Consider the following 12379-nt stretch of genomic DNA (forward strand, 5'->3'; position numbering starts at 1 on the left):
GAAGAAACACAGAAACCTTAACAAAATGAGGAGGCAGAGGAATATGTTCCAAACAAAACAACAGGATAAGACATCAGAAAGAGGGCTAAATAAAACAGAGATCACCAATCTTTTTGATTAAAAAGTTCCAAGGAAAAGTCATAAATATGCTGAATGATCTGGGGAAAAGAATTGATGCTCTCAGGGAGGATGTCAACAGAGAGATAGAAGAGTTGAAAAAGAGCCACTCAGAGCTGAAAAATACAGTAACTGAAATGAAATATACAAAAGAGAGAATGAATAATGGATTTCTGCAAGTAGAGAAAACAATCAATGAGATGGAAATTAAAGAAGAGGAAAACAGCAAATCTGAAGAATGGTGAGAAAAAAGGGTCTCTGAAAGTGAGAGACTTCTAAGAGGGATGTGACATCTCCAAAAGAAGAAATATTCAAATAATAGGGGCACCAAAAGAATAAGAGAGACACAAAGGAGTAGAAAATCTCTGAAGAAATAACTGTTGAAAATTTCTCATATCTGGAGAAGAAGAGACATGCCCAGGTCCTGGAAGCAAAGAGGAACCCTAATGAAAGGAGCCCAGGAAGACAACACCAGGACATGTCATGATTAAAGTGACAAACAGCAAGTTTAAAGAGAGGCTACAGAGACAAAAGTATTTCTTGTAAGGGAAAAGCCATCAGGTTATCATCAGACATCTCAGCAGAAAGTTTACAGGTCAGAAGGAAGTGGTGTAAAATATTTATGTATTGGAACAAAGGACCTTCAACCAAGAATCCTCGACCCAGCAAGGTTATCATTCAAAATGAACAAGGGCATAAAGTTTCATAGATAAAAGTTAAAGGAATTCACCATCATTATACTGTACTTACAAGATTTATTGAAGGGACTTCTGTAGATGACTATGTTCTTAAGCCAAAAAATTTTTCACTCAATGAAAATAGAACCATAAGAAAGGTAGTAGACCAAATACCTACCAAACAAGTATAAAGTTGAAATAAAACAAAAATAGTGAAACCAATGATACACAAACTCAGTCAAAGGATACACAGACAAATGCAGATTATGGCACAAAATATGTAAACTGTAGAGGAGGAAGAAAAATAAAAAAATAATTTTACATTGTATTTGAAGTAGTGACTATCATCTTAATATATAGATATAGGAAATTATCCATAGGGTAACCACAAACCTAAAGCCTGCAATAGATGCACAAACATGAAAAAAATACAATCATTGACAGTAGTAAAGAAAAACATCAGTTAATATAAGATTTTAAGAGAGGAAGAAAGAAACAGAGAGTAGCCACAAAAACAACTAGGACACAATAAAATATCAATAACTATGTACCTATCAATAAATACTTTAAATGTAAATGGACTGAATGCAGCAATCAAAAGACATACAGTGGCAGAATGGACAAAAAACAAGACCCATCAATATGCTGCATACAGGAGACTCATTTCAGACCTAAAGATGTACATAGACAGAACATGAAGTGATGGGAAAAGATATTTCATGCAAATAATAGGAAGAAAAAAGCAGGAGTAGAAGTATATATGTCAGTCAGATGGAGTAGAATTCAAAACAAAGAAAGTGAAAAGAGACAAAAAAGAGATTACATAATGATAAAGGAATCAGCCCAATGAGAATGTAAATGATTATAAATATATAAGCACCCAATATATGAGTATCTAAATATGTAAAACATTTTAATGGAACTAAGGAGACAAACAGACTACAAGTCAATTATATACGGAGACTTTAACACCTCACTTACATCAATGGACAGATCATTAAGACAGAGATTAAACAAAGAGAGGCACTAAAGAACACATTAGACCAAATGTACTTAAAACATATATAGAAAACATTTTACACAAAGAATGCAGGATATTAGTTTTCTCAAGTACAGATAAAATGTTCTCCAGAGAGATCACCTACTAGGCCACAAAAGGAACCTGAATAAATTTAAAAAGTCTGAAATTATATCAGCAACTTGTCAGACCACAATGGTATGAAACTACATAAAAACTACACAAAGAAAACCCCCCAAAAAACATGGAAGCTAAAACACATGCTTCTAAATAATTGATGGATCAATGAGCAAATCAAAAGAAATGAATCAATAAATAGAGACAAATAAAACAAAAATAGAAGTTATCAAAATTTGTGGGATGTCACAAAAGGGATTCAAACAGAAAACTACACAGCAATACAAGACTACGTCAGGAAACAGCATTCCCAAAAAACACTCTAAGTGCACAACTAAAGAAACAAGGAAAAGAAGAATAAATGAAACCTAATGTTTGTAGAAAGAGGGACAAAATAAAGATCAGAACAGAAATAAATAAAGAATAAAACAATAGAAAAAAATAAATGAAAACAAGAGCTGGTTTTATGAGAAGATAAACAAAATATACCATTAGGCAGACTTATCAGGAAAATGAAAATGGACACAAATAAAATCAGAAGTGAAAAATGAGAGGTTACAACTGAAACAACAGAAATACAAAGATTATAGAATTCAATGAAACATATACCAGTAAGTTGGAAAACCTAGAATAAATGGACAAGTTCCTAAAAGAGTACAACCTTCCGAGACTGAACCAGGAAGAAGAAAAATATCTGAGCAGATTATTACCAGTAGCAAAATTCATTTGGTAATCAAGCCCAATAAACAAAGGACCAGATGAGTTTGCAGCTGAATTCTAACAAACACTAAAAGAAGAGCTAATGTCCGTACTTCTTTAAGTATTTCACAAATTAGAACAGAAGGAAATACTTCCAAATTCATTCTATGAGGCCACTAGCGCTCCAATATGAAATCAAAGACATTAAAAAAAAGACCAATATCATTAAAGAAAATAGATGCACAAATTCTCAGAAAAACATACAAGCAAAATGAATTAAAGAATACATCAAAAGGATCATTCATCATGACCAAATGGGATTGAATACAGAGATGCAAGAATGGTAAAATACTCTAACATCAATCAATGTGATCCATCACATTAAAAAAGGAAGGATAAAAATCACATGATTATCCTAAGAGATGCTGAAAAACGCACTTGACAAAATTCAAAATTCATTCATGATAACAACTCTCAACTGAATGGTTATGGGTGGAACATACCTCAACATAATTAAGGTCATGTATGAAAAGTCCATAGCTGATATCATGCTCTGGAGAAAATATGAAAACTTTTCCTCTAAGAACAGGAACAAGACAAGGATGCCCAACCTTACGTCTTTTATTCAACATTGTACTGGAAGTCCAGCCCTGGCCGTAAGACAAGGAAAGGAGATAAAAGGCACCCAAAATTCTAAGGAAGAAGTAAAACTAACACTATTTGCAGATGACATTGTAGTGCATACAGAAAACCCTAAAGAATCCACTGTAGAAAAAGGAGTACTGATACTTGAATTCATCAGAGTAACAGGATACAGAATTAATGTACAGAAATCAGTTGCACTTCTATCTACTCACAAAAAACTGTCAGAAAGAGAAATCACAAAAGCAATTCCATCTATAATTTTATCAGAAGGGGTAAAACACCTGGGAGTAAACCTAACAAAACACATAAAATACGTGTACTATGAAAACAATAACACTGATGAGAGAAACTGAGGAAGACACAGATGTTTGGGAATCTATCTCATGCTCATCAATACGAATTAATACAGTCCACATGGCCATACTGCACAAAACAATTTAGAGATTCAGTACAAATGCTATCAAAATACCAATGGCATTTTTTGGTGAACAAGAGTGAATAATCCTAAAATTCATAGGGAAACAAAAAAGACACTGAATAGCTAAAGCAATCTAGAGAAAGAGAAACATAGCAGGGTGTATTACATTCTGTGACTTCACAACAAACTTCATAGCTCCAGTAATCTCGAGAATGGTACTGGTACAATAACAGACCCATAGTTCAATGAAATTGAATAGAGAGCCCAGGTACAATCCCAAGAATATATGGTCAATTAATGCATGATAAAGGAGCCATGGATATACAGTGGAGAAAAGGTCTCTTCAATAACTGGCATTGGGAATACTAGACAGATACATGCAAGAGAATGAAAGTGGATTATTGTGTAACTCCATACAAAAAAGTAAGCACAAACTGGATTGAAGACATAAATATGAGACATGAGCCCATAAATCCCTTAGGAAGAAACATAGACAAAAATTTCTTGAACACAAGCATCAGCACTTACTTTCTGTACATGTCTCCCTATGCAAGGGAATCCAGACCAGGAATGGATATGTGGGACTACATCAAATTCAAAAGCTTCTGTACAGCAAAGGACACCATCAACAGAACAGAAAGACAGACTTTATGCACTATGTCATTTAATATACAACATATAGATACAACTCATAGGACTCAATACCCACACAAAAAAATGACCCAATGCAAAATTTGGCATAGGACCTGAAGAGACAATTTTCTTTCCAAAAAAAGCAATAACTGGCCAACAGGCATGTGATAAGGTGCTTCAGTCACTTCTCATCAGGGAAATGCAAATAAAAACCACAGTGAGACAACACCTCACGCCAGTTAGAATGGCCACTATCCAAAAGACAAGAAATAACAAATATTGGCAAGGATGTGGAGAGGAGGGAACCCTGCTACACTGTTGGTGAGAAAGAAATTCGTGCAGTCAGTATGGAAAGCAATATGGGGGTTCCTCAAACAACCAAAACTAAAACTACCATGTGAACCAGTAACTCCAATTCTAAGAATTTATATGAGGAAATCAATCTCTCATTTGAAAGGATAAATACCCTCTTATGCTTATTGCCACTTTATTTACCAGAGTCGAGAGATAGGATCCACCAAAGAGTCCATCAGTAGATGAATGGATAAAGAAGTGGTGTATATACACAATGGAATATTATGCAACCACAAAAAGGGAAGAAATCCTGGCATTTGACACAACATAATTGGAATGAGAGGATAATTTGAGAATTGAAATATGCCAGAAATGGTGTGAGATAAATATCATGTGATTTTACTCATAGGTGGAATATAATAAGAGAAGAAAACAAAATGAACAAAACAGCAGTAGCCTCATAGACACTGAGGAGTGCCTGGTGGTTGAAACAGGGGAGGGGCTGGGGTCGTTGGGTGCAGCAGGTGAAGGGGACAAAGAGACAAGAAATCTTAATCATAATGTAATTAGTAATGGGGATGACTTAGAAAATAGGGAATACTCTGAGTAGCTCTGCACCACAAATCTATCTTGACAGTAACAACACTCCTTGGGTGAGGATTGAATGATGTCTGTAACAGTGCAATCATAGTATTGTGCACTTGGAAACATTATGATATTGTATATCAACTACACTCCAATAAAAAAATAAATCAAAACCAAAAAGAGGAAAAGTAAAAAATCTGAGAGAATCTTCTTGAAAGTGTATCAGGACAAGGATCAGCATACTAAAACAGAAAACCAAAACGTGTGCTAAGATGTACAGCTTTCACGCTCATGACCGAGAAGCTGGGGGTAAACAGCCCATGGCACTCAGTGATTCTCAGATGCCCTGGTTCCTGCGAATGACCCACAGCTCCTAGTGTGCCTTTCATCACCAAGATTGTTTCAATGACAAATATGGCTGCCAGGGCCCCAGCCATCACGTTCACATTTCAGACATGAAAAAGAACAATGGAGGAGTGACACGTGTTTCTGCAAGGTGTCTAGCATCTAAACCATCTCCTTCTCTTTCCTCCTCTATCATAGGAGCTGGAAAACATAAATACTTCATGGGGCACTTTATTGTCCTGGTGCATGGGCTGCTGACATTAAGACTGACCGGACAGATACCTGAGCTGGGGTGAGGAAATTGATAAGCACACTGTGAAAGGGACCCTGTGTCAGTGTCAGTCAAGAGAGTTTCCACATAGATTATGTTAGCATTTTCTCAGCCCCAAACTGTGCACTCCATCTCTTTGTTTCCCCAACTTCACAGGTATTTAGCTTCTACAGCTCTGTAAATAATCCCAGCTAGATGTCAAGACAGCTTCTAACATGTCCCACATCCTTCATCTGCCTCTCGGTGGGAGAGAGCACAGCAGAGCAATGACCGGGATGAGGGATTTTTCCCACTTCATTGGCCCAAGTACAGTCTCACAGCTTTTCGTGGGGCAGGCCTTCTCTCCTCCCTCTACGTTCAGATGCAATGTTTCCTAGAATCCCAGAACATAAATATTAAACTTATAGAATGATGCCACCTCATTGCATTTAGAATTAATGACAAGAGGTGATCAAGTCAAAACTTACAGAGGAAAGATAACTGGCCAAAGACTCACTATGCATGGCTTCTGCTACTATCTCTTCACTAAAGCTCATGAAGTAAAACTTGTGCCACTTCATGCTGGCTGTCTACCAAAGATGTTTTTGTCCATCCCCTCCATGTGACAAATAGAAGAGGAAGCTGAGACCATGGGTAATAGAAAAGAACTTAAACTTATCGCTCTGTGACAGGCATTGTCCTGAGAGCTTTACAAAACCAAAGTCATTCAGCATGTAACAGACTGTGGAGGGCAATTTCACTGCCTCCTGTAGTTTTCTGCTCACATGGGTGTCACACAGAGAGGTTAGGTAACCTGGGCAAAGACACACAGGCTGTGAGTGGCTGGGCTTGGTGCTGAAGGCTGTTTAGTGTACACACTCCAACTGAATTATTTGTGATACATTTTTCTTCCATTCTGATTTCATGGCATCCTCCACCTACCCCAAAGTGACCTCATTCCCTATTCCTGGTTCAATCCTCTGGTCTCCTGGCATTGCAGGATTTACCAGCAATTGCATGTGCTCCAAGCTCACACACTACCCCAATTATTGGCTAACCCCTCAGACACTAATTAACAAAACATCAGGGATACCTTCCCAGCCCAAGGAGAACAAGGTTTTCCTCTCAGTGTCTGGGGAGGAAGAGCAGAGCCCTTATAGAATGGACGGTGCAGAGTGAGGTCAAGTTTAGTCTGAGAGATAAATTTGAAAGAAGGGGCCATGGCAGAGTTGGCTTCACCACTAGGAAACTTATCCTCAGGTGGAACTTCCCCTGCTGTAGCATAGAAGCCCATTCTACCTTATCCGTCGTGGCAGGCTCTTCAGGCAGCAAGGCTCTGGCAGAGCTCACATGTCACAGGGGGAAAGTCCAGGAGGCACCGAGTCTCCCCAGCGAGTCTGCTGTGATTGACAGCAGATTCTTCTTCTAGACTGAGAATAATCTCTTCACACCTGTTCAGAGAACAAGACTCAGGTAAGAGCAAGGCCCCAGCAGCCTCATCAGGGCGAACGGGCTGTGTCTTCCTCGGAGACAAGGAGCATTTCCAAAGAGTCCATCACTAAACGTCCTTCCCCAGCTAAGACCCCAGAGGGTGCTAATAAAGCCCTATTCCTAAACCAAGCCCTCTGTGGAGTCTGGGAAACACGGACATAGGTGGCTGTCCTCACCTCTAGACAAACTGAAGTCTGCTCAGTGCAGAAGGGGTTGGTCCGGCTGCAGCCCGTGCCTGGGTTCTGTGCAGGAGGACGAGGGGAGAGGGCGTGGAGGAGAGGTGTGTCAGTGCACAGTGGGCATACGTTAAGCAGCATGTGTAAAATTGTGGACTTCAAGCGGGAAAAGACATGCAGGAACAGAACTGGCTGCCCCTGACCCCAGGTGACCATGAGCCTCATTTCTGCTGCTTCTCTATATATTTGACAATGCTGCGTCACAGTCACAAAAACATTATGAGGCCCAGGATGACCAGAGACATAGCGGCACAGAGCAAGTGAAGCCAAATAGTACCAGTCCATGAGCAAAGCAAGCTTTGAGCTGAATTTTAGCAGCAAACTGAAAAAGTCAGCCTAGAGAAAATTCAGGCCGTGCCGTGCGGGTGAGGGAGCAGGCCTGTGCAGGAGGCGTCTGCCCCTGACTCGGTGACAGGCGTCTGCTTACAAGGAGCCGGCACCCTTCCTTTGTGGGCTCGTGTCCTCGCTGTGGCCCTCACTGCTGTATTCCGCGTCCGCCCTCCTGCCTCTCCTCCTCCTGACCGTCACTAGAACGAATCACAGATGGAGCCTGAAGCTCCACGCCGTGCAAAATCAGGAGTTCCTCGAGGGAGACCTTCAGGTTTGCTGACGTAATCAGGATCCGTTTCATGGATTAGTTGCATTACTCATGCTAGGTGACGGGAATGACACAATGTGCGACACAGAGTGCTGTTTTTGAATGACTTGGAATCTCCGCAAAATTGTGAAATTAACAAAATAATGGCAAACAGCATAGCACATTATTAGGTTCTCCACTACTCAAGGTCTTAAGCATTTTTCAGCTTTATGGTGTGTTTAACAAAGGGTCGCACATAGAAAAGGGGACTATTCTTACTTGGGAGGCAGTGGTGTGGGGCTGAGGGGTTAGGACATCTGGGGTCTATGGGGAGGTGACTTCCCTCCTGTGTGAACCAGCACCCTGTTGTCATATTGCAGCACGAATATGAATGAGGAGGTGTTCTAAACCCTTTAGAACGTCTTCATTTTCACAGAGATACTGAACTGGGACATGCGACGGCACATATATAGTGTCTGTACACAAACTGAGGGCCGATGGGTGTCAGGGATTATTTACTTCCCTGCCTCCCTCTGTTGGTTAAGAAACGTGTTTTTATTGGTGGATGTATAGATGACACACAATATATTGTTTTCAGATGAAAAGCAGTATTTCAACAAATAACTTTATTGCCAAATGCTCACCAAGTGGAGTTACCGTCTGTCACAATACAAAGATATTTCTATATCAGTTACTATATTCTTAATTCTGTACTCTTTTATATCTCTAAATTCAAGACATTTTGGAAAAGCACACCTAAGCCCCCTTGTGGGGATGGGTTATCAGTCCTCCACGAGCCCTTTGTCCATGGCACCTCCCTGGGGATAATCTGACCCCGCGTGAGACATCAGGGAGGACAGTCCACGACGGAGGGAGACGCTGAGCTACAGGGAAGGTGCAGGGTGGGGCTGGGCAGGCAGAGCTGGAGGGAGGGTGCATGGCGGGCAAAGGCCTGGCACAGGCTGACTGCAGACTGGGGTGGACTCGGGCCTCCGCCACGGGCAAGGGGCTGGTGGGTGAGAGTGAGCAGAACAGCACTCAGGGGTCGGAGGTGGGTTGTGTGTCTACACCGTTCCTCCGTGTACAGAAACGAACCGGGGTGACATCCTGATTTTACACTGATCAGAACTCCCATCTGAGAATAAGTATGTGATCGGAACAGGACTCAGAAGCATGCACAAATTATGGCATACACTTTTTAACTTTCTGTGATGAAAGAAAATCTGGTAATATCCGTGGGGGAAAGTGTTACCACCTGTAAGCCTTGTCCCCAAGACTCAGCCTCCTGCAGTTTAATTATAGTCACATCCTTGTCAGTGAAACAGAGCCTTGACCTGACTGCCCAGGTTGCAGGAAAATGAGGCTGAATAGTATTTTTGTTTTTTTCAATTGAGATATAGTTTTCAAAGTGTGAGGAGAGATCTTTTGGCCTAATCGGCAAAGAAACTCCTAGTTGAACCCCCGTTTGCCTCTCTCATAATACTGCCCATGAAGTTCTGCATGTTGTTGTGCAATATATTGAATTTTCTCTCTCCCTTTTTGGAGTAGGCAGAAACAGGTTCTTTTATCAATCACCACAGGGATTTCAGTAGCCTATGTCAGGCATTGTCAATATACCATAAAATTCATATATAATACAGGGGATTATTTATATTATACGGTGTATCAGTTTTTCCTCAACCTAGCCTGATAGTTGGCATAGTGTAAGAACTGTCATTACAGTACACCATGGCAGCTGCTTAAAGAGAAGTATGTGAAGTGAAGTTTCTTCTGCCTGGGATTCCATGTACATGTACAATCTACACTATTGGCTGGTAACTAAGGAAATGGGCTCTTATTTGTTAGGTAGTTGGAACACATAAATACATATTTTCTTTGTGGACTTGTCTTAGATCACAGATACTGAAATATGATTGGTGGATACCAAAGGGATGGTTTGAGATCAGCGAGTGAAATAGGTGAAGGGGATAAAGAGGCACAAAATCTTAATCATATTGTAAGTTAGTCACGAAGATGAAAGTACAGTGAAGGAAATATAGTCAATAGTTCTGTAACATCTTTCTATGTAGACAGATCATCCCTAGGCTAGCTGGGTTGAGCATCTAATAATATAGATAAGTTTGGAATCACAATGTTGTATTCTTGAAACTAACTATATTATAAATCAATTATGCTTCAATTAAAAAAATCATCAGAAGTCTGGAGTCCTAGAAAGATGACTCCACTGTGAATGTGATGGATAAGGAAAGGCCTGCCTCTGGGAAGCTGCTTAGCATGTTCTCAGAGGGGTCCAGAGGGTGCTTATGCTGAGGATGGATATGGCAAGGACATGGATAATTTGAGCCTGTGACATGGTGCTAGTGGAACCAGAAGGACAGGGTCATAGATGAAATATGGGAAATGAGGAATAAAACATTATTAGAAGGGATCTAAATTCTTTGAGTAGGGGAAATGGATGCAAAGGCAGACAAAATTTGGAATGAACTTCATGGTTTGAGGTTGGAGAGATGGCTGATGGGTTAAATTTGAGTTGCTCCATTAACAATTGGAAATGGTGGAGGGTAGACATCAGTGAAGAAATGACAGCTAAACACCAGGTCTGGAAGGAATAAGTGCTTGTGGCAAATGTGGAATCACTGTGTTTACTCAGGGAAGGTAGGCAATGCTTTGGAGGCACCTCATTTTGGGCAACCGGAAAAGAGAAGGAGGAATCCAGGGGCTGGATCCAATGCAAAAGCTCAAGGTAGGAAGGGCTGGACAGCAAAGAGTAGGACACAGTTAGGAGGTTCATGCTGGGATGGCGCACCAGCTTTGCAGCAGAAAAGCTGTGTGTGTGTGTGTGTGTGTGTGTGTGTGTGTTTGTGTCTGTGTACCCATGCATGCCTGGAACACTGACCTGGAAATTACAGAAAGCTTCTCTTTTCCATTCCCCTTACCAATTTCCCTCCTGTGATATCACTAGCGTTTTTCTCATTCTCTTCCATGTCAGTCATTTGTACTTACACTGTTGCCACCTTTCAGGTCAACAATGGTGTTTTTCAAAGCAAAGAATGAGAGAAAACAATGGTTAAGGGCATCATCTAAATTTTAAATCCTACTGTTCTGTCAATAACCTGAGGTAGACCAGTTATTCCACCCATGCTATTCTGCTCAACAGTAAAATGGGTGTAAAAATATCCACACTGGTGCTGTGCCCATGTTAGTACATATTTATTAAAGAAGTAAGGAAGACAATCATAGAGAGTTGTTATCAAAGCACCTGGCTCTCCATGAGTGCTTAATAACATTGTTTGGTTATTCACCTGTATCTACTGCTCTATATTTTAATTCTTCCATCCTTTTTCATATCTTGTCTCAGTGTCACCTGCAAATTTTCCCTTCTTATACAGTTTAGACACCAAGAAGAAACCTTGGAATCAGAACTGTAAGAAAGGGAAATGGCACAATTACCTTTCATCTTAAAAAGTGTGCTAGGATGATGTGGCTGTACCCAGCTCACCACATCAAAACCAGGAGGTGCAGGAGCTCCCATTAGAGACAAAACCATTGGAATCTATATGATTTATCATAGAAGAGTTTTTGGTAGGCTAGTGAGAAGAAGTTCAGTAATTGGGTGTTCTACAAGAATATTGGGATCTCTAGATTGAAAAGTATGTATTTTGAAACAATGAAGCAAGGAAGGTAATTTGCACTAACTTGTCCACTTAACCTCCAGAACTTGAATTGTTTTCAAGGAATACTAGGGTTCTATAGAATGTAGAGCTGGAGTGGAAGTTGGGTCAGAGCATGCTTATTTATTACAGCATCCAAGCTGAACAATGCCCATGAATTTTATACTTAATGCATAAAGCACCAAATGCACTAAAAGTGAATCTTCCATGAAAGAATCGCACACAGAATTGATTTTCCATCCCATCATGGAATATATCATCCTATCATGATTTTGAAGGTGTGCAGTCCTGGAAAGCATCTAGGAAGGTGGCATCTGATGGGGTTGTGAGGAATGGCCCCAGGGGAGTGCAGATGGAAACCCAGTTGCTTCCTAACAGCACTGGGGTCTGTATATCAAATATATTGTGCATTCTGACTTTGAGAGGAAGCAGCTGCCTGTCAAAGAAGTGGTACAGGGAATTCAAATGTCATTCCCTCTACCCAATAAATATTTTCTTTTTGGTATGGTTAATGTACAATTACTTGAACATTATGGTTACTAGACTCCCCCTGTTATCAAGTCCCCACTTCATACACCATTACAGCCACTGTCCATGAGCATAGTA

This window comes from Manis javanica, chromosome 14 (assembly GCF_040802235.1).
Source record: "Manis javanica isolate MJ-LG chromosome 14, MJ_LKY, whole genome shotgun sequence".
Classification (NCBI taxonomy): Eukaryota; Metazoa; Chordata; class Mammalia; order Pholidota; family Manidae; genus Manis; species Manis javanica.